General features: G+C 41.7%; 1 long non-coding RNA gene across 1 annotated transcript; it reads left to right on the plus strand.

Annotated features, from left to right (window-relative positions):
- The first annotated feature begins 1702 nt into the window (after positions 1-1702).
- Positions 1703-10305, plus strand: LOC138711159 (uncharacterized). Its single transcript, XR_011335352.1, has 2 exons — positions 1703-2570; positions 9667-10305. It is a non-coding gene; the product is annotated as an uncharacterized lncRNA (long non-coding RNA).
- Positions 10306-16349: the final 6044 nt, after the last annotated feature.

A 16349-nucleotide genomic window follows, 5' to 3' on the forward strand; every position in this document is an offset into this window, starting at 1 on the left:
TCCTTGTGTATTTGTTCATTTCAACATGAATAAAGTTAGTGAACTAATTGGAAGGCAATTAGATTTCGACAACAGAGTTCGCGTCAAGAAAGACTGACAGCATTAGCAATGCTTTCAATTGAGAGTAAAATGGTGCGTTTGATTCCTAACTTCAACCAGCGAGTTATCGAAGTATTTGTTCGAGCTAAGGATCGAATAATGGACTACATCTATAAATACAGGGACATCATTTTATTTTTACTTCAATTTTTATTGTACCTGAGTTTTTGAATGTACTTCACTCCCACCGTTTCTACTAGTAAACTTCCAACACAACCAAGGCCGCGTACATGCAGTACTGAGTATAGTACTTACTTACAAATGGCTTTTAAGGAACCCGAAGGTTCATTGCCGCCCTCACATAAGCCCGCCAGCGGTCCCTATCCTGTGCAAGATTAATCCAGTCTCTATCATCATACCCCACCTCCCTCAAATCCATTTTAATATTATCCTCCCATCTACGTCTCGGCCTCCCTAAAGGTCTTTTTCCCTCCGGTCTCCCAACTAACACTCTATATGCATTTCTGGATTCGCCCATACGTGCTACATGCCCTGCCCATCTCAAACGTCTGGATTTCAAGTTCCTAATTATGTCAGGTGAAGAATACAATGCGTGCAGTTCTGTGTTGTGTAACTTTCTCCATTCTCCTGTAACTTCATCCCGCTTAGCCCCAAATATTTTCCTAAGCACCTTATTCTCAAACACCCTTAACCTATGTTCCTCTCTCAGAGTGAGAGTCCAAGTTTCACAGCCATATAGAACAACCGGTAATATAACTGTTTTATAAATTCTAACTTTCAGATTTTTGGACAGCAGACTGGATGATAAGAGCTTCTCAACCGAATAATAACAGGCATTTCCCATATTTATTCTGCGTTTAATTTCCTCCCGAGTGTCATTTACATTTGTTACTGTTGCTCCAAGATATTTGAATTTTTCCACCTCTTCGAAGGATATAGTACGTTCCAGAAATATGTTCGCGTTTTCTAGTGACGAAACAGCTTTCAATATTGAATCATATTTTCGCACAGGTGCTGTCGTCCGTTTGCCTACGTCGCATCCCGATTTTCCCCACCTGCTTCTGCTCACGCCGCTGAAAAGGCTAGTGGCTGGGCTGTCTTAGTCTTTTCTGAAAACATTAATTTCTGTTAGGAATTTGACGTCTGCGTAATATTATGCAACTGTTTAAAATAACTTAAATAAAAGGGCCTCGTTAAATAATTAATTGTCACGTGATTTCCCACCTTTCTACGATCCTCCGACATAACTACTTGGACGGACAGTAGATAGCATGTCTGAGTAATTTTATTTCTTCGGATCGGACAGAGGTGAAGATTGAATTTACAGTACGTAAGGTACGTTTTTACAGAGTAGGTACAGAATTATTTCAACATGAGTTATTAGTACGAAGGACGAAACTGGTAATTGGAATTAGGTACAATAGTCTATAGTGCGATAATATGCACAAAAGGACTGAACCCTGTATCGAAATGAACGGTCACCATTTTCAAAAATGTGTTTAAATATCCATATTATGATTATTTTACAATTTAACTTCAGTCTCTATATTGTACGCTAATGTACTGTAGACAGTATAATATACACTGCAGAATGAATACGTTCGCGTGGATAACTCAGTTCGTGAGTAAAAACACTTATTGTTAATACTGTACTGTATTTTGATTACACAAAAACTTAATGAAAATTATCAAACTCGAAATTGCGATATTTCCTAGTTTACGTAAATGGATTAACTACTTTTCTTCCCTCCTATACCTAGTAAAGTGATTTGTTTTTATTTTACGCAGTATCATTGAACTCCAGTCGTGGGAAGGGGTAGCAAAAGGTATAGCCAGGTTAATATTAAAAATGTTAGTAAAAATAAAATGATGTCCCTGTAGAAAGGTTAGTGTATAATGCATTCTTTATATTTACATTTTGCTATTGAAATTTTCAGCAATTATTCAGTATGGCGAGGCTATGTTCGTGTAGTGAGGAACCTATGGGTTCAATTAATCCAATATTAGTGTTTTAAGTTGTGCTCCACCAAATAATTTGGTCACGAGCCGCCACTGACCATTACTACAAAACTCCAGCGCTATCCACCTGTGCAGAGGATATGGCAGTACGTGAATAACCTCGGCCATAGTTTTTTAATCATCCCCTCACCTAACGCTCTCCAACATTGTCATAGAACTGGAGACTACCCGTCATAGACCTCAGGACTACGCGTTACAGAGCAGATCTCGGCCTGTCACTTAGTAACCTCCCACCACACTCTCTCTAACCTTGTCACAAAACTCGCCGTATCAGTATTCAAAATGCTAAGATGCTTCTTTTTTATTTCTACGAGTCGTATAACCACTCTTTTTGTCTTTCAGATGTGCCTCTACACTTACTCATATTATGAAGAACCCCAGCGAGAAATTTCGCAACTCTGTGATGGTGATGTACAGTCGCTAGTGATCAACATTCGTCATGGACTCCACTAAGCTTCCCTTCTCAATTCGTGGTGCAAATGCTGCATTCGGTAAGTCTCCATATCACTAGATACATGCCCATGTGCATCAACGTCGGTTAGTGTAACCACTGGTTAAAATTGTCACCTAACCTGTGTTTAAGCATTTTTACAGTGGATCGACCTCGGTTACGACTAAATAGGAGGTTAACCACAGTAATCTCTAACCGACCATATTCGAGCGGTTAAAGGAGATAACCAGTGATTAGTAGACCAAGTAAAGCAAAATGGCGGTCAGAGCCACAGATGTTTATTTCGAAGACGATTATTATTATAATACAGTACTTGAATTACTTGATAGAGCGTGAGCGTGTAGGTTCTTTAGTGGAAAGAGAGAATTCTTACGAGGAATTAGGTGACAGAAAATTTCAGGAGGGATTTCGTTTATCAAAATCTACAAATGGATCACTTGATATAACACAAGAACAGTCATATTTCTCCTATGGATCGGCTGCTTATGTTACGATTCTATGTAACTATTATTTTCTGTATTTTAAGAGGGAATACTCGAATATCTCTTTCTCTATGTCACTGGCTGAAGAAAGAGAGGTTATGGCTGGATCTTAGAATAATGAACAGTTCCCTGGTGTAAATGGGGTCCTGGATCGTACACACATTCCTACTCATCTTCTGCATCCTTTTCCTTTATGGATATTACTTCTTTTTTATATAATATATTTACATCTAGTAAGTAAGTCTATCAATACTTCAACCTCACATTGGGATATAATCATTTTTGCATCCAATTTTCCATTTTGTACGATTTTAACCTAACAACACTGAAAAACAAAGAAATGCAACTCGTAAATATAACAGTGCCGAAAGGCAAACAAATGCAACGCGAAAATGTAGGACACGTTCATTTTGATGTAGAACAGAGTGAGCGCAGTCGTTTTTAGACGTTGACTATTATCTTTGCAGCGGTATGGATGCTTTCCTTTAGCCATTTTGTAGAAACAGTGTACCATCATAGACTTTACTCTGGTTAAATGAGGTGTCAGCTAGCCATGTTTAAGTAATCGGTGATTGTGAATGGTGCACAGAAATTACATTTTAAACACAGTTACTGTTTAACCGTCGTTTCGTAATCTATGATTACTGCATTTTTAACCGATGTTGATGCACTTTGCCATAGACTTTTTTAATTACTGTCATCCATAGTAGCAAAAATGACATATGAATAGAACAATTTTGTCTTTAATTATAAAAATAATGTCTCCTCATTTACACTTTGCTCCCTCAAGTGAGCGTGTCACTTATTGGTCATCTTGCGGAAAGTGACGAAGTAAAGTGAATACGGATTATCTGGCCCGCGCACCACACTGAAAACGAAGCGCAGTTGTTTAGTCCACTGTCCGAAGACAGGTCTTAACCTCACAAGTGATACCAAAAAGGAACCATTTATGGGGAAACTAGGCCAGGAGGTAATGGGGTAGGGTGGCTAGTGTCTTTCACCCTCCATTGCATACATCGCCGACTAGCTACATAATTACTACACCGATCAGAATTCAGATGTACACAACATTGTTCTTCCTCTGACACATATAGTTAAGTGAGATGTACTGCCTGGTAATATATGTACTTATCAGACAGAACCTCTATCAGAGGATAACAAAGAATTACCTTTAGTATATTTTGTGAACATACTAAGGTCTTGTATTTCTTTCTCAAAAATCACTTTGTGTTCGCGATTCCCATTTTGATGCTACCGTATCCGAAGTGACACAAGGGGGAATACAACACCGCATCCCGTTCCTTGGTATCGCCATTATTTCCGGAGAATAGAGGCAAACATATTAGAAAGGAAAAAACATAAGGTTGGAAAAAATTGCAACGGATAAGCTAGATTTTATTGGTGATTATTAGTAAACATGCAGGGATGCTACAGTAAAAAAGGGCGGCTCTCTGGACCCCTTCATTCACATTGTGTAGAGAAAAGTCTGTTTTGGACAGTCAAAATTACCATATTTTGAAAATTTAACGGCCTGCAGCATCCATATGCCTGGTGGCACAGGGTTGCCCTTTATATTACCGATAGAGTGCGAGGAGCTCTGTTCACCACACTTATCAGGTTTGTTCTCACTACACATACGGCGGAGATATGGTGGCGAGAATGTTGGCGCAATAGGGCTTTAAATAAAGACTTGGTATTTTTTTCTCGAAAATCAGTTTGTGTTCGCGATTCCAATTTTAATGGATATAAGGCCGCAGTACGTTCCTCGTCATGGCCATTATTTCCGGAATTACAGAATCAAATATTTTAGGTACCCAAAAATTGAGGTTACAAAAAAGGGCGACGGATTTGCCGGATTTTACCGCTGTTTACTACTGAACATGCGGGGATGCTACAGTTAAAAGTGCAGGCCTCTGAAGGTTTTGGAACGTCAAAATGATCATTTTTTGTAATTTTGCCGCCCTCTTCCGTCCAAACGAACGGGGATACAGGGTTGTCCCTCATATAGAAGATAGAGTTCGACGAGGTGTATTCAACAACCCTATTGACTTTGTTCCCAGTACACGTACTGCGGAGTTATGGCGGCTAGAATGTCGGCGGAGTAGTAGTTTAAAACCCTTCCCATTTTTTTTTTCGAAAATCAGTTTGTGTTCGCGATTCCAATTTTGATACTATCGTGTAACAAGCAAGTCAAGGGGGAATACAGGACCGCATCCCGTTCCTCGGTATGGCCATTATACCCTTCCCATTTTTTTTTCGAAAATCAGTTTGTGTTCGCGATTCCAATTTTGACTTTGTTCCCAGTACCCGTACTGCGGAGTTATGGCGGCTAGAATGACGGCGGAGTAGAGGTTTAAACCCTTCCCATTTTTTTTTTTCGAAAATCAGTTTGTGTTCGCGATTCCAATTTTGATACTATCGTGTAACAAGCAAGTCAAGGGGGAATACAGGACCGCATCCCGTTCCTCGGTATGGCCATTATTTCCGGAGTTAGAGACTCAAATATTTTAGGTACCCAAAAAATAAGGCTAGAATAAAGTGCGGCGGATTTGCCGGATTCTAGCGCTGATTACTAGTGAAGATGTGGGGATGCTACAGTTAAAAGGGCGGGCCCCTGAGTCGCCCCGTTATCCTTGTGTAAAAAAAATTCTTTTTTGGAGGGTCAAAATGACCGTTTTTTTAAATTGTGCCGGTCTCTCCTGTCCAAACGCACGGGGATAGAGAGTTGTCCTTTATGCTGGAGATAGAGTTCGAGGAGCTCTATTCAACGCCACCATTGACTTTGTTCCCAGTACTCGTACTGCGGAGTTAGGGCGGCTAGAATGTCGGCGGAGTAGTGGTTCCCATTTTTTTTTTTTCGAAAATCAGTTTGTGTTCGCGATTCCAATTTTGATACTATCGTGTAAGAAGCAAGTCAAGGTGGAATACAGGACCGCATCCCGTTCCTCGGTATGGCCATTATTTCCGGAGTTAGAGACTGAATTATTTTAGGTACCAAAAAATAAGGCTAGAATAAAGTGCGGCGGATTTGCCGGATTCTAGCGCTGATTACTAGTGAAGATGTGGGGATGCTACAGTTAAAAGGGCGGGCACCTGAGTCGCCCCGTTGTCGTTGTGTAGAAAAAAATTTTTTTGGAGGGTTAAAATGACCATTTTTTGAAAATTTGCCGGTCTCTCCTGTCCAAACGCACGGGAATAGAGAGTTGTCCTTTATGCTGCAGATAGAGTTCGAGGAGCTGTATTCGACGCCCCCATTGACTTTGTTCCCAGTACCCGTACTGCGGAGTTATGGCGGCTAGAATTTGGTGGAGTAGTGGTTTAAACCCTTCCCATTTTTCCTTTCGAAAATCAGTTTGTGTTCGCGATTCCAATATTGATACTATCGTGTAAGAAGCAAGTCAAGGGGGAATACAGGACCGCATCCCGTTCCTCGGTATGGCCATTATTTCCGGAGTTAGGGACTGAAATATTTTAGGTACCCAAAAATTAAGGCTAGAATAAAGTGCGGCGGATCTGCCGGATTCTAGCGCTGATTACTAGTGAAGATGTGGGGATGCTACAGTTAAAAGGGCGGGCCCCTGAGTCGCCCCGTTCTCCTTGTGTAGAAACAATTCTTTTTTGGAGGGTCAAAATGACCATTTTTTTTTATTTTTCCGGTCTCTCCTGCCCAAACGCACGGGGATAGAGAGTTGTCCTTTATGCCGGAGATAGAGTTCGAGGAGCTGTATTCAACGCCCCCATTGACTTTGTTCCCAGTACCCGTACTGCGGAGTTATGGCGGCTAGAATGTCGGCGGAGTAGTGGTTCCCATTTTTTTTTTCGAAAATCAGTTTGTGTTCGCGATTCCAATTTTGGTACTATCGTGAAAGAAGCAAGTCAAGGGGGAATACAGGACCGCATCCCGTTCCTCGGTATGGCCAATATTTCCGGAGTTAGAGACTGAAATATTTTAGGTACCCAAAAATTAAGGGTAGAATAAAGTGCGGCGGATTTGCCGGATTCTAGCGCTGATTACTAGAGAAGATGTTGGGATGCTATAGTTAAAAGGGCGGGCCCCTGAGTCGCCCCGTTCTGCTTGTGTAGAAACAATTCTTTTTTTGGAGGGTCAAAATGAGCATTTTTTTAAATTTTGCCGGTCTCTCCTGTCCAAACGCACGGGGATAGAGAGTTGTCCTTTATGCCGGAGATAGAGTTGGAGGAGCTGTATTCAACGCCCCCATTGACTTTGTTCCCAGTACCCGTACTGCGGAGTTATGGCGGCTAGAATGTCGGCGGGGTAATGGTTTTAAACACTTCCCATTTTTTTTTCGAAAATCAGTTAGTGTTCGCGATTCCAATTTTGATACTATCGTGTAAGAAGCAAGTCAAGGGGGAATACAGGACCGCATCCCGTTCCTCGGTATGGCCATTATTTCCGGAGTTAGAGACTGAAATATTTTAGGTACCCAAAAATTAAGGCTAGAATAAAGTGCGGCGGATTTGCCGGATTCTAGCGCTGATTACTAGTGAAGATGTGGGGATGCTACAGTTAAAAGGGCGGGCCCCTGAGTCGCCCCGTTCTCCTTGTGTAGAAAAAATTCTTTTTTGGAGGGTCAAAATGACCATTTTTTTTAAATTTTGCCGGTCTCTCCTGTCCAAACGCAAGGGGATAGACAGTTGTCCTTTATGCTGGAGATAGAGTTCGAGGAGCTGTATTCAACGCCCCCATTGACTTTGTTCCCAGTACCCGTACTGCGGAGTTATGGCGGCTAGAATGTCGGCGGGGTAGTGGTTTAAACACTTCCCATTTTTTTTTTTTCGAAAATGACTTTGTGTTCGCGATTCCAATTTTGATACTATCGTGTAAGAAGCAAGTCAAGGGGGAATACAGGACCGCATCCCGTTCCTCGGTATGGCCATTATTTCCGGGATTTAGAGACTGAAATATTTTAGGTACCCAAAAATTAAGGCTAGAATAAAGTGCGGCGGATTTGCCGGATTTTAGCGGTGATTACTAGTGGAGATGTGGGGATGCTACAGTTAAAAGGGCGGGCCCCTGAATCGCCCCGTTCTCCTTGTGTAGAAAAAGTTCTTTTTTGGAGGGTCAAAATGACCCATTTTTGAAATTTTGCAAGTCTCTCCCGTCCAAACGCACTTGGATAGAGAGTTGTCGTTTACGCTGGAGATAGAGTTCGAGGAGCTTTATTCAACGCCCCCATTGACTTTGTTCCCAGTACCCGTACTGCGGAGTTATGGCGGCTAGAATGTCGAAAAGCAGTTTGTGTTCGCGATTTCAATTTTGATACTATCGTGTAAGAAGCAAGTCAAGGGGGAATACAGGACCGCATCCCGATCCTCGGTATGGCCATTATTTCCGGAAATATTGGCGATATAGAGGAACGGGATGTGTTCTTTTATTCGTCCTTGACTTACTTCGGACACGATATCATCAAAATGGGAATCTCTAACACAAAGTGATTATCGAGAAAAAATGGCAAGGCTTTGAAACTTCTATTCCACTTACATTTTCGCCGCCATATCTCCGCTGTATATGTAGTGAGAACAGAGCAGATAAATGCAGTGAATAATTCTCCAGGTACTCTATCTATAGTATAAAAGACAACCCTCTGTCACCAGGCATGTGGGCTGTAGGGATCGACATATGAAAAAATAATTGTAATTTTGACCTTCGAAAACAGATTTTTCTCTACACTAGAATAAGGAATGGGCTCAGAAAACTGCCCTTTTCACTGTAGCATTCCCGCATGTTCACTAATATTCACGAATAAATTCTAGCAAGTCCCGTGCACATTTTGTAGTCTTGTGCTTCAGTTGTTAAATTTTTATCCCTTGCAGTGAGAGAATCCCTTTTTTACACTGTTGTTTGCATTAGGTACACATCGACTTTAGTAATGTCAAATTTCTTCAAAAGTTTGGCAATTAGTGTTGTTCTTGTTTCATCGGGTTGCTCCTTTGTTGTAGTTTTTAAGAAATACTCATTATCTTAGTAGTTCCATATTTATTTGGACATTTATTGTAGCAATAAGCGCACTGTACTTTGTATACCTTACACCATCTGCAATGTCTGTTTCTCGTTTTTAACATTTTCATATATTTATTATCCTTGCAGCAGACAAAATGTAGACGTCAAATTGGGCAAAATATCTCATTCAGGTACCAAGTCTAATCTCAAAATTGTGGCTATGTTGCAGACTAAAATTCTTATTTTGAATTGGTTATAATTATTTAATGCTATGAATATACAGATATATTCTAATGAGGGATATATTTTGAATGTTTGAAGATAAATAATTGAATTTAAAATTGTCCGTATGTACGGAATAATTTTCGCGACTGGAGTTTGCCAGTAGGTCAATTAGTAATGGAATGAAGTCTGTTCAAAAGTTATTCATTAAAAGAAAATGCTTTAGGTTGCAAATTATATTTTCAAATTTGAATGATACAAAGTTAGAAAGACATTGAGGATAAAATGTGGACTTTTTTTTTTCTTTTATATCAGTTGATGAATGCGTTTTGAGTAGGTCAATTTGCAATGTTTGTTTTTCTAGTAATGAATATTTTTCCTTTCTCATTCTTCATTTGCTTTGTCTTGTTTATGCATTTTATGATTTCTTTGTTGCATTGTTGATTTGAAAACATTGCTTATGTTTGCAGGCGGTTTCCTCGGGTAGATGGCAGAATGTCGCTGGATTGCCTGCCAAGTGATGTTCCCTCCATGTTGCAGATTGGTGTGATCATATTTGCAGCATGATACAGCTGGACACGTGAAGAGTTGCAATGTGAGGAGAAAGAGTGAGTGGCTTAGTTAAATAATTCAAGTTCATTTCATGAAATGTGTTAAACACTTTAATTGCACTGTAACTACGTGTGTGTTAGTTTGTAATATGTATAGATGAATAGAGGAGAAATATTTCTTAACAATAAGAGACAAACTGTAAACATCATAAAAGCTAATTTCATTGACAATGATTTTCAATACTCAACAAGTTACAACTGTTGATAGGAGGCTCACAGTATGAAATGTTGACGTCATTAGGCCTAGTATTTCCTAAAGATAAGGAATAGATGATAGAGATGCAATGTGTAATGAATAACCTTCAGTATAGTGACTATAACAATACATGAGCGGAGATATAAGTTTATTAAGGAATGTAGGAACAGGCTATATTTATTAAGTCTATTTTAACAAAAGAATATATAATGTTGATGATATTTGTTTTAAATATACATTTGACTATGCCTGTATACTTTGTATTTTATGACAATAAAGTAATATCACTATAAACAAAATTACATGAAGGAGTCCACTTTATTTCGCGAGCTCTGCAGGCCGCCTGACCGCTGTAGTACCTGTTGAATGTGGATCGGCCCTTATCAAAGCTTTTCTATCATTGGGGTTTGGATGAGTTTATTATAGAATCATAAATCTAAACATAATAAGATGCAAATCACTATGAATACAACATTTTATTTTGATCATTTTTAATGAACTTACAGTAACATTGATACTGATGATTAAACATTGTCCACACCTATGGAGTAACGGTTAGCGGGTCTGGCAGCGAAACCAGGTGGCCCGGGTTCGATTTCCTGTCTGGGCAAGTTACCTGGTTGAGGTTTTTCCGGGGCTTTCCCTCAACCCAATATGAGCAAATGCTGGGTAACTGTCGGTGTTGGACCCCGGATTCATTTCACCGGCATTATCACCTTCATCTCATTCAGACGCTAAATAACCAGTGATGTTGATAAAGCGTCGTAAAGTAACCTACTAAAAATAAACATTGCATCGTACTCTCTTGCTTGAAAATATTCGAAACGCACTTTTTAAGTTACAGAAAAATTACGTTATCGAACGTTGTTTGAAAGACAGTAATTTACATTAGATTTTGTTTGACATGTAATATAACGAAATACGGTACTGAAACCTGTTCACTCTAGTCACACCCAAGTCACTCTTAACTCGCTCTCATGTTAATCCTAAACACTTGCAAGTCACTCCCAAATCACTCTTAAGTCACTTTCCATTCACTGTCGAAACGATCTTAAGTCACACCTAAGTCTCTCCCGATTCACTCTTAAGTCACACCCAAGTCATTCTCGATTTGCACTCGAGTCAGTCTCGATATACTCCATAGTCACTCTCGATTCACTCCGAAGTAAGTGCCCAGTCACTCCCAAATCTTTATGTCACTCTCAAGTAAATCTTAAAACACTCCCAAGTCATACTCGAGTCATTCTTAATACACTCTCGATTAAGCCCAAAGTCAATTTTAAAACTCTCATAAATCAGTTAACACACGCATGACTCTCGATTCACTCTTAAGTCACACCTAACTTACTATGAAGTCGCTCTCGATTTGCTCCCTAGTCACTCTTCATTCACTCCGAAGTCAATCTCGTTTCATTCCCAAATCTCTTCTAAATTAATCTTACAACACTCCCAAGTCACACTTTAATCACTCAAGTCAGTCTTGAGTCACTCTTAAGTCACTCTCGATTCACACTCAAAAAATCACTTTTCACAACAAATAGATTCACAACAAATTTCAATTGTGTAATACGTTCAGATATTACTAATTATCAATTTTTTTTTGGCAAACAGTTTACAATTATTTTATTCACAAATGACAAGAAATGTATAGGCTATATCATGTGTATCATTTAGACGAGATACAGGTACCCATTTGTTTTGCAAGAATGCAAGCATAATGTGAATTTACTAATTGTTCACATTCACGCAAACGACATACGCCATTTATACATACTTAATAAATAATACGCTTATTGTAATTAAGCATAAGTCGATTGAATTTTAGTAATAACATGTATATTAGAACTCTTTTGTAACAATTGTATATGAAAATAAATACATTACACAAGGCAGGCCAACCTAATGAACTACATTATTATAATTCATCCATGACATCGCCGCGACCCGAAGTAGACTATGAAAATATTCACGTCGTCGTCGACTTCGTCTGGTCGTCGTCATCGAATTCATCTCGTCGTCGACTTCATTTCCTCGTCGTTGTCGATTTCGTCTAGTCGTTGCCATCCACTTTGCCTCTTCGCCGACGTCGACATCGTCTCGCCTATGTTGACTTCGTCTCGTCGTCGTAGTGGACATCGTCCCGTACTTGCCGTCGACTTCGTCCCGTCTTCGTCGACTTCTCGTCATTGTCGACGTCGACTTCGTCCCGTCTAATTTCGTCTAGGTGGCATTATCGTCTTCGTAGTTGAAAAGTCATCTAGGTCTCGTCGTCTTCCACTTCATCTCGTCATCTTCGTCTTGTTCGTCTCGTCGTCGAAATCGTCTCGTCTCCGCCGTCGTCATGTACTTCTTTTTCGTCGTCGACTTCGGCCAGGCTCCCTGTCCAGGACGCCGGGATCTATGTACAGGCCTCCGCTTTCAGGATTCCGGGTTCCGCGAAAACTACTTTGCGTTCCGGGTCCAAGACTCGCGGACCTGGATAAAGAACAATAGGTTCCGGTTAGGGTTCTGGGACAACTCTGTCTTCCTGGTCCAGGACAGAGAGTTCCGGGTTCAGGACTCAGGTTACGGGAGGACACCCAAACTCCCGATTCCGGTTCCCAAACTCCGGGTTACGGTTCCCAAAATCCGGGTTCCAACATCCCCAACTATGGTTTCCGGGTAAAACTCCGGTTTATGCTTCCAAAACTCCGGGTTCCACTTGCCAAACGCCGGGTCCCAAACTCCAGGTTATACTTCCCAAACTGCTGGTTCCGTCTCCCAAACTCCGGGTTCCGGTTCTCAAGCTCCGGGTCCCAAACCGCGGTTTCCGGGTCCCATACTCCCGGTTCCGGGTCAAAAACTCCGGGATCTGGATCCAAAACTACGGGTCCCAATCTCCGTATCCCAAACACCGGGTTCCGAGCCCAAACTCCGGGTTCCGGGTCCCAAACTCCGGGTACCTGGTCCCAAACTCCTGGTTCCGGGTCCCAAACTCAGGGTTCCTGGACTAAACTCCAGGTTACGGGTCCCAAACTCCGCGTCCCGGACCCAAACCTCGGGTTCCGGGTTCCAACCTCCGGACCCAAAAAACGGGCCACAAACTTCGGGTTCCGGATTCCAAACTCCGGGTTCCGGTTCCCAAACTCCGGGTTCCGGATTCCAAACTCGTATGTATTCCATCAATAATTGGATCACATATGTAATCCACGTATTTGGATCACATATGTAATCCATTCATAATTGGATCACACACAGATTTGGATTACGTATGTAATCCATTCATAATTGGATTACTAATGTAATCCATCCATAATTGGATTACACATGTAATCCATTCATAACTGGATTACATATGTAATCCACACAGATTAGGATTACGTATGTAATCCATCTATACTTGGATTGCACATGTAATCCATCCATAATTTGATCACATATGTAATCTACGTATTTTGATCACATTTGTAATCCATCCATAATTGGATTACACATGTAATCCATTCATAATTGGATTACATATGTAATCCATCTATACTTGGATTGCACATGTAATCCATCCATAATTGGATTACATATGTAATCCACTCGGATTTGGATTACGTATGTAATCGATCCATAATTGGATCACATATGTAATCCACACAGATTTGGATTACGTATGTAATCCATCCATAATTGGATCACATATGTAATCCACGTATTTTGATCACATTTGTAATCCATCCATAATTGGATTACACATGTAATCCATTCAAAATTGGATTACATATGTAATCCACACAGATTAGGATTACGTATGTAATCCATCTATACTTGGATTGCACATGTAATCCATCCATAATTGGATTACATATGTAATCCACTCGGATTTGGATTACGTATGTAATCCATCCATAATTGGATCACATATGTAATCCACACAGATTAGGAATACGTATGTAATCCATCTATACTTGGATTGCACATGTAATCCATCCATAATTGGATTACAAATGTAATCCACTCGGATTTGGATTACATATGTAATCCATCTATACTTGGATTGCACATGTAATCCATTCAAAATTGGATTACATATGTAATCCACACAGATTAGGATTACGTATGTAATCCATCTATACTTGGATTGCACATGTAATCCATCCATAATTGGATTACATATGTAATCCACTCGGATTTGGATTACGTATGTAATCGATCCATAATTGGATCACATATGTAATCCACACAGATTTGGATTACGTATGTAATCCATCCATAATTGGATCACATATGTAATCCACGTATTTGAATCATATTTGTAATCCATCCTTAATTGGATTACATATGAAATCCACACAGATTTAGATTACGTATGTAATCCATCCATAATTTGATTACTAACGTAATCCATCCATAATTGGATTACACATGTAATCCATTCATAACTGGATTACATATGTAATCCACACAGATTAGGATTACGTATGTAATCCATCTATACTTGGATTGCACATGTAATCCATTCGTAATTGGATTACATATGTAATGCACTCAGATTTGGATAACATATGTAATCCATCCGTGGTCCAAAACTTCGAGTACCGGTTCCCAACTCCGGGTTCCGGTTCCCAAACCCCGTGTTCCTGTTACCAAACTCCGGGTAGGGTTCCCAAACTCCAGGTTCCGGGTCCTAACTCCGGAACCAAACGGGTCCCAAACTCCGTTCCCAAACTCTGGGATCCGTTCACCAAACTCCGCGTTCCGGGCCAAAAACTCCGGGTTCCGGTTCCAAATTCCGGGTATCGGTTCCAAACTCCTGGGTTAATGTTCCCAAACCCGGGTTCCGGGTCCAAAACACCGGGTTCCGGGTGCAAAAAATACGGGCACCGATTCCCAAACTCCGGGTTCCTGGTCCAAAACTCCAGTTTTCGGCTCCAAAATTCCGGGTTCCGGGTCCAAAACTCCGCGTACCGGGTCCAAAACTCCGGGTTCCGTTCCCAAACTCTGGGTTCCGTTCACCAAACTCCGTGTTCCGGGACCAAAACTCCGGGTAGCTGTCCAAAACTCCGGGTTCCGGTTCCAACTTCAGGGTATCAGTTCCAAACTCCTGGTTAATGTTCCCACACCCCGGGTTCCGGGTCCAAAACTCCGGGTTCCGGTCACAATCTCCGGGATCCGAGTCCCTAACTCCGGGTTCTGGGTCCAAAATTCCGGGTTTTTGTTCCCAAACTCCGGGTTCCGGGTCCAAAACTCCGTCTTCAGATTAAAAAACCCTGGGTTCCGGTTAAAAAACTCCGGGTTCAAAAACTCCGGATTTAAAACTCCGGGTTCCGGGTCCAAAACTCCGGTTTCCGTTCCCCAAATTTTGGGTTCCGTTCAACAAACTCCTGATTCCGTTCCCAAAACTCCGGGTTCCGGTCCCAAATTACGGATTCCTGTTTCTAAACTCCGGGTTCCGTGTCCAAAACTCCGGGTTCCGATTCCAAACTCCGGGATCCGAGTCCCTAACTCCGGGTTCCGGTTTCCAAGCTCCGGGTGCTTTTCCCAAACTCCGGGTTCCGTGTGCAAAAACTCCGGGTACCAATTCCCAAACTCCGGGTACCGGCTCCAGAACTCCGGTGTTCCGGGTTCCGAATGCAAACCTCAGTGATCCTGTTCCCAAACTCCGGGTTCGGATTCCAAAACTCCGGGTTCCGGTTCCAAAATCTGGGATCGTAGTTACTAATTCCGGGTTCCGAATCCAAACCTCAGTGATCCTGTTCCCAAACTCCAGGTTCCGGGTCCAAAACTCTGGGTTCCGTTTCCAAAACTCCGAGTTCCAGGTTCAAAACTCCGGGTTCCGGGTCCAAAACTCCGGTTTACGTTCCCCAAATTCCGGGTTCCGTTCCCCAAACTCCGATTTCCGAGCCCAAAACTCCGGATTCCTGTTCCGAAACTCCGGGTTCCGTTTCCAAACTCCGGGTTCCCGATCCCAAACCCCGGGTTCCGGGTCCAAAACTCCAGGTCCAAAATTCCGGTTTACTGGTCCAAAATTCCGCCTTCCGGGTCCAAAACTCCGGGTTCCGGGTCCAAAAACCCGTGTTCCGTTACTTAAACTCCGGGTTCCATTCACCAAACTCCGTGTTCCGGGCCCAAAACTCCAGGTTGCTGTTCCATAACTCTGGGTTCCGTTTCCAACTTCCGGGTATCAGTTTCAAACTCCTGGTTAATGTTCCCAAACCCCGGGTTCCGGGTCCAAAACTCCGGGTTCCGGTCCCAAACTCCGGGATCCGAGTCCCTCACTCCGGGTTCCGGGTCCAAATATCCGGGATCCGATTCCTAACTCCGGTTTCCGGGTCCCAAACTCATGGTTCCTGTTTCCAAACTCCGGGTTGCTTTTCCC

Source organism: Periplaneta americana, chromosome 12 (genome assembly GCF_040183065.1).
Source record: "Periplaneta americana isolate PAMFEO1 chromosome 12, P.americana_PAMFEO1_priV1, whole genome shotgun sequence".
NCBI classification, from domain to species: domain Eukaryota; kingdom Metazoa; phylum Arthropoda; class Insecta; order Blattodea; family Blattidae; genus Periplaneta; species Periplaneta americana.